Below are 7,213 nucleotides of genomic sequence, written 5' to 3' on the forward strand. Positions count from 1 at the left end.
TTTCTCAAGTTGTACCTTTAGCTTAGCGTTTTCCTCGACAAGATGCACATGCTCACAACATGGGTTAGTAGCATTTGCATTATCAATTAACATCATATGTGGAAAAGTGGCTTTCTCCTTGGTTAGCTTTACTTGAAGTTGATCATGAGACTCTTTGAGGCTAGCATGAGCACCCTTCAAGACCTTGTGAGCGTTGTCAAGTAGATCAAACTCCTCTCTGAGTCTAGCAAGATCAACCCCAAGCTTGGCTTTCTCGGAGTTTAGCACACGAGAGACAACAAGAGCATGATCAAAATCTTTCTTTAACTTAGCGTGATCAACGTTGTGTGACTCCTCAAGAGCCAAACGAAATGCTTCTTGGATTTACCCTTGAGTTTACCCATAAAGGACTCAAACTCATTTTCCTCCACATTGGATCCCTCATGTTCATCAATGCAATCCATCAAGGAAGGATTATTAATGATGGTAGTTTTGATGTTGGGGGTTACCTTGTTGGTGGCTTTAGCCATGAGGCACTTGGCGGTGATGTTCTCATTGGGTGAGTTGAAGAGAGACACTCATGGAGTTTTTGCAATGGCAACGGAGGCCATGGCAACCGACTCACCATCTTCATCATCATCATCATCATCCTCATGGTACTCTTCTTGAACCACCCACGCCTTGTGAGGGGTCTTCTTGGGGAAGTTGCTCTTGTTGGGGAAAGACTTGGCTTTGTCCTTTCGGATGAGCTTGCCACCATTGTCTTCCCTCTTCTCATACGGACATTCCGCAACAAAATGGCTCACATTGCCACAATTGTAGCAAGTCCTCACACGTTGCTTGCTCTTCGTGCCACTTGAGTTGTTCTTGTTAAAGTTTGGCCTTGGGTTCTTCTTGCTTCAAAATTGCCTTGAAGCAAGTGCCATATGTTCATGATAGGCATACTTTGTATCTTCGGGGTTGCTTTCCTCTTCTTCCTCTTCTTCTTCTTCTTCTTCAACACAAACCTTGGCCTTCAATGCAAGGTTGGGCTTCTTTGCCCTTTGAGAGCGAAGCACCACAGTGTCGGCGGTCTTGTCCAAGATGTTCATAGCCACAAACTCATCCAACACTTCACTTGAGGTCAAGGTGTGGAAGTCGGGCCTTTGACGAATGACGGAGGACATGGCCTTGTGGTAAGGCATCATTGCTTTGAGGAATTTGCGCTTGATCCAATTGTCATCCGTGTCCTTGCTCCCATGATCTCGGAGTGAGACCGCGAGTTTGGTTACTCTCTGATAAAGCTCACGAGGTTCTTCATCTTCTTTCATAGCAAACTCATCGGCTTCATCTTGCACTACTTCATAGTTGGAGCGTTGAATGCTTGCGCTTCCCCGATAGAGAGAGACAACAGAAAGCCATGCATCTTTGGCCAAGGCGAATGGCCGAAGATGAGGTAGATCTTCGGGTGGAATTGTATCTTGGATGATGAAGAGAGCATTCTCATTGAATTGATTATCCGTGGCTTCTCAAGGAGTGAAGTTGCTTGGGTCATGCGGATAGAAACCTTCTTCAATGATTCTCCAAATATTAGAATTCACATGATTTAAATGACTCTTAAAGCGATAAACCCAAGAATCAAAGTCCTAATTTTTCACAATCTTAGGGGGAGGACCGGCATGATTCAAATGAGTGGAAGGAATCGGTCCTCCATAAACAAGTGGTGGTTCCACATGGGCAAAGATGCCGGTGCCATTTTTGTTGGAAATATGCCCTAGAGGCAATAATAAAAGTATTATTATATTTCATTGTTCATGATAATTGTCTTTTATTCATGCTATAACTGTATTATCCGGAAATCGTAATACACGTGTGAATACTTAGACCACACAATGTCCCTGGTAAGCCTCTAGTTGACCAGCTCGTTGTGATCAACAGATAGTCATGGTTTCCTGACTATGGACATTGGATGTCGTTGATAACGGGATCACATCATTAGGAGAATGATGTGATGGACAAGACCCAATCCTAAGCATAGCATAAAAGATCGTGTAGTTCGTTTTGCTAGAGCTTTGCAAGTGTCAAGTATCTCTTCCTTCGACCATGAGATCGTGTAACTCCCGGATACCGTAAGAGTGCCTTGGGTGTACCAAACGTCACAACGTAACTGGGTGACTATAAAGGTGCATTACAGGTATCTCCGAAAGTAGCTGTTGGGTTGACACGGATCGAGACTGGGATTTGTCACTCCGTATGACGGAGAGGTATCTCTGGGCCCACTCGGTAATGCATCATCATATTGAGCTCAATGTGACCAAGGTGTTGGACACGGGATCATGCATTATGGTACGAGTAAAGTGACTTGCCGGTAACAAGACTGAACAAGGTATTGGGATACCGACGATCGAGTCTCGGGCAAGTAACGTACCGATTGACAAAGGGAATTGAATACAGGGTTTGATCGAATCCTCGACATAGTGGTTCATCCGATGACAACATCGAGGAGCATGTGGGAGCCATCATGGGTATCCAGATCCCGCTGATGGTTATTGACTGAGAGCGTCTCGGTCATGTCTGCATGTCTCCCGAACCCGTAGGGTCTACACACTTAAGGTTCGGTGACGCTAGGGTTATGAAGATATGTATATGCAGAAACCCGAATGTTGTTCGGAGTCCCGGATGAGATCCCGGACGTCACGAGGAGTTCCGGAATGGTCCGGAGGTAAAGAATTATATATAGGAAGTGCTATTTCGGGCACCGGGACAAGTTTCGGGGTTATCGGTATTGTACCGGGACCACCGGAAGGGTCCCGGGGGTCCACTGGGTGGGGCCACCTGTCCCGGGGGGGCCACATGGGCTGTAGGGGGTGCGCCTTGGCCATCATGGGCCAAGGGCACCAGCCCCTATAGGCCCATGCGCCTAGGGTTTCCCCCTAGGAGGAGTCCTAGTGGTGGAAGGCACCCCTAGGTGCCTTGGGGGGGAGGGAAACCTCCCCTAGGCCGCCGCCCCCCCTTGGCACCCCTATATATAGTGGGGGGGGGGGAGAGGAGGGGAACACACCAGCCCCTGGCGCCTCCACCTCCCCCCCGTTACGTCTCTCCCTCGTAGTCTCGGCGAAGCCCTGCTGCTGTGACGCCCTGCATCCACCACCACGCCGTCGTGCTGCTGGATCTTCATCAATCTCTCCTTCCCCCTTGCTGGATCAAGAAGGAGGAGACGTCTCCCGTCCCATACGTGTGTTGAACGCGGAGGTGCCGTCCGTTCGGCGCTGGTCATCGGTGATTTGGATCACGTCGAGTACGACTACATCATCACCTTGCAAGCTTCCGCACGCGATCTACAAGTGGTATGTAGATGCAAACTCTCTCCCTAGACTCGTTGCTTAGATGAACTCATAGATGGATCTTGGTGAAACCGTAGGAAAATTTTTAATTTTCTGCAACGTTCCCCAACAGTGGCATCATGAGCTAGGTCTATGCGTAGTTCTCTTTGCACGAGTAGAACACAACTTTGTTGTGGGCATGGATTTTGTCATCTTACTTGCCTCTACTAGTCTTTTCTTGCTCAACGGTATTGTCGGATGAAGCGGCCCGGACCAACCTTACACGTACTCTTACGTGAGACCGGTTCCACCGACTGACATGCACAAGTTGCATAAGGTGGCTGGCGGGTGTCTGTCTCTCCCACCTTAGTTGGAGCGGAATCGATGAACAGGGCCCTTATGAAGGGTAAATAGAAGTTGACAAAATCACGTCGTGGTGATTCGTAGGTAAGAAAACGTTCTTGCTAGAACCCAATTGCAGCCACGTAAAAGATGCAACAACAATTAGAGGACGTCTAACTTGTTTTTGCAGCGATTGATCATGTGATGTGATATGGCCAGAAGTTGTGATGAATGATGAATTGTGATGTATGAGATCATGTTCTTTGTAATAGGATTCACGACTTGCATGTCGATGAGTATGACAACCGGCAGGAGCCATAGGAGTTGTCATTATTTTTTGTATGACCTGCGTGTCATTGAACAACGCCATGTAAACTACTTTACTTTATTGCTAAAAGTTAGTCATAGAAGTAGAAGTAGTCGTTGGCGTGACAACTTCATGAAGACACGATGATGGAGATCATGATGATGGAGATCATGGTGTCAAGCCGGTGACAAGATGATCATGGAGCCCCGAAGATGAAGATCAATGGAGCTATATGATATTGGCCATATCATGTCACAACTATATAATTGCATGTGATGTTTATTATGTATTAGGCATCTTGTTTACTTAGGACGACGGTAGTAAATAAGATGATCCCTTATAAAATTTCAAGAAGTGTTCTCCCCTAACTGTGCACCGTTGCTACAGTTCGTCGTTTCTAAGCACCACGTGATGATCGGGTGTGATGGATTCTTACGTTCACATACAACGGGTGTAAGACAGTTTTACACAGCGAAAACACTTAGGGTTAACTTGACGAGCCTAGCATGTGCAGACATGGCCTCGGAACACGGAGACCGAAAGGTCGAACACGAGTCGTATGGAAGATACGATCAACATGAAAATGTTCACCGACGATGACTAGTCCGTCTCACGTGATGATCGGACACGGACTAGTCGACTCGGATCGTGTAACACTTAGATGACTAAAGGGATGTCTAATCTAAGTGGGAGTTCATAATTTGATTAGAACTTTATTATCATGAACTTAGTCTAAAAACCTTTGCAAATATGTCTTGTAGATCAATGGCCAACGCTAATGTCAACATGAACTTCAACGCGTTCCTAGAGAAAACCAAGCTGAAAGATGATGGCAGCAACTATACGGACTGGGTCCGGAACCTGAGGATCATCCTCATAGCTGCCAGGAAACAATATGTCCTAGAAGGACCGCTAGGTGACGCTCCCGTCCCAGAGAACCAAGACATTATGAATGCTTGGCAGTCTCGCGCTGATGATTACTCACTCGTTCAGTGCGGCATGCTTTACAGCTTAGAACCGGGGCTCCAAAAGCGTTTTGAGCATCACGGAGCATATGAGATGTTCGAAGAGCTGAAAGTAGTTTTTCAAGCTCATGCCCGGGTCGAGAGATATGATGTCTCCGACAAGTTCTACAGTTGTAAGATGGAGGAGAACAGTTCTGTCAGTGAGCACATCCTGAAGATGTCTGGGTTGCACAACCGTATGACCCAGCTGAACATTAACCTCCCAGATGAGGCGGTCATTGACAGAATCCTCCAGTCGCTCCCACCAAGCTACAAGAGCTTTGTGATGAACTACAACATGCAGGGAATGGAAAAGACCATTCCTGAAGTGTTCTCGATGCTGAAGTCAGCAGAGGCTGAAATCAAGAAAGAACATCAAGTGTTGATGGTCAATAAGACCACTAAGTTCAAGAAGGGCAAGGGTAAGAAGAACTTCAAGAAGGACGGCAAAGATGTTGCCGCGCCTGGTAAGCCAGTTACCGGGAAGAAGTCAAAGAATGGACCCAAGCCTGAGACTGAGTGCTTTTATTGCAAGGGGAAGGGTCACTGGAAGCGGAACTGCCCCAAATACTTAGCGGATAAGAAGGCCGGCAACACCAAAGGTATATTTGATATACATGTGATTGATGTGTACCTTACCAGTACCCGTAGTAACTCCTGGGTATTTGATACCGGTGCCGTTGCTCATATTTGTAACTCACAGCAGGAGCTGCGGAATAAACGGAGACTGGCGAAGGACGAGGTGACGATGCGCGTCGGGAATGGTTCCAGAGTCGATGTGATCGCCGTCGGCACGCTGCCTCTACATTTACCTACGGGATTAGTTTTGAACCTTAATAATTGTTATTTAGTGCCAAGTTTGAGCATGAACATTGTATCTGGATCTCGTTTAATACGAGATGGCTACTCATTTAAGTCTGAGAATAATGGTTGTTCGATTTATATGAGAGATATGTTTTATGGTCATGCTCCGATGGTCAATGGTTTATTCTTAATGAATCTCGAGCGTAATATTACACATGTTCATAGTGTAGATGCCAAAAGATTTAAAGTTGATAACGATAGTCCCACATACTTGTGGCACTGCCACCTTGGTCACATTGGTGTCAAGCGCATGAAGAAGCTCCATGCCGATGGACTTTTAGAGTCTCTTGATTATGAATCGTTTGACACGTGCGAACCATGCCTCTTAGGTAAAATGACCAAGACTCCGTTCTCCGGAACAATGGAGCGAGCAACCAACTTGTTGGAAATCATACATACCGATGTGTGCGGTCCAATGAGCATTGAGGCTCGCGGAGGATATCGTTATGTTCTCACTCTCACAGATGACTTGAGTAGATATGGGTATGTCTACTTAATGAAACACAAGTCTGAGACCTTTGAAAAGTTCAAGGAATTTCAGAATGAGGTGGAGAATCAACGTGACCGAAAGATAAAATTCTTACGATCAGATCGTGGAGGAGAATACTTAAGTCACGAATTTGGTACACACTTAAAGAAATGTGGAATCGTTTCACAGCTCACGCCGCCTGGAACACCTCAGCGAAACGGTGTGTCCGAACGTCGTAATCGCACTCTATTGGATATGGTGCGGTCTATGATGTCTCTTACCGATTTACCGCTATCATTTTGGGGATATGCTCTAGAGACAGCTACATTCACTTTAAATAGGGCACCGTCTAAATCCGTTGAGACGACACCGTATGAATTATGGTTTGGAAAGAAACCTAAGCTGTCGTTTCTAAAAGTTTGGGGATGCGAAGCTTATGTCAAGAAACTTCAACCTGAAAAGCTCGAACCCAAGTCGGAAAAATGCGTATTCATAGGATACCCTAAGGAAACTATAGGGTATACCTTCTACTTAAGATCCGAAGGCAAGATCTTTGTTGCCAAGAACGGATGCTTTCTGGAAAAAGAGTTTCTCTCGAAAGAAGTAAGTGGGAGGAAAGTAGAACTCGATGAAGTACTACCTCTTGAGCGGGATAGTGACGCAGCACAGGAAACCGTTCCTGTGATGCCCACACCAACTGAAGAGGAAAACCATGATAATGATCAAAGTACTTCGGATCAAGTTACTGCTGAACTTCGTAGGTCCACAAGGACACGTTCCGCACCAGAGTGGTACGGCAACCCTGTCCTGGAAATCATGTTGTTAGACAACAATGAACCTTCAAACTATGAAGAAGCAATGGCGGGCCCGGATTCCAACAAATGGCTTGAAGCCATGAGATCCGAGATAGAATCCATGTATGAAAACAAAGTATGGACTTTGACAG

The sequence above is a fragment of the Triticum aestivum genome, chromosome 7A (assembly GCF_018294505.1).
Source record: "Triticum aestivum cultivar Chinese Spring chromosome 7A, IWGSC CS RefSeq v2.1, whole genome shotgun sequence".
In the NCBI taxonomy this organism is placed as follows: domain Eukaryota; kingdom Viridiplantae; phylum Streptophyta; class Magnoliopsida; order Poales; family Poaceae; genus Triticum; species Triticum aestivum.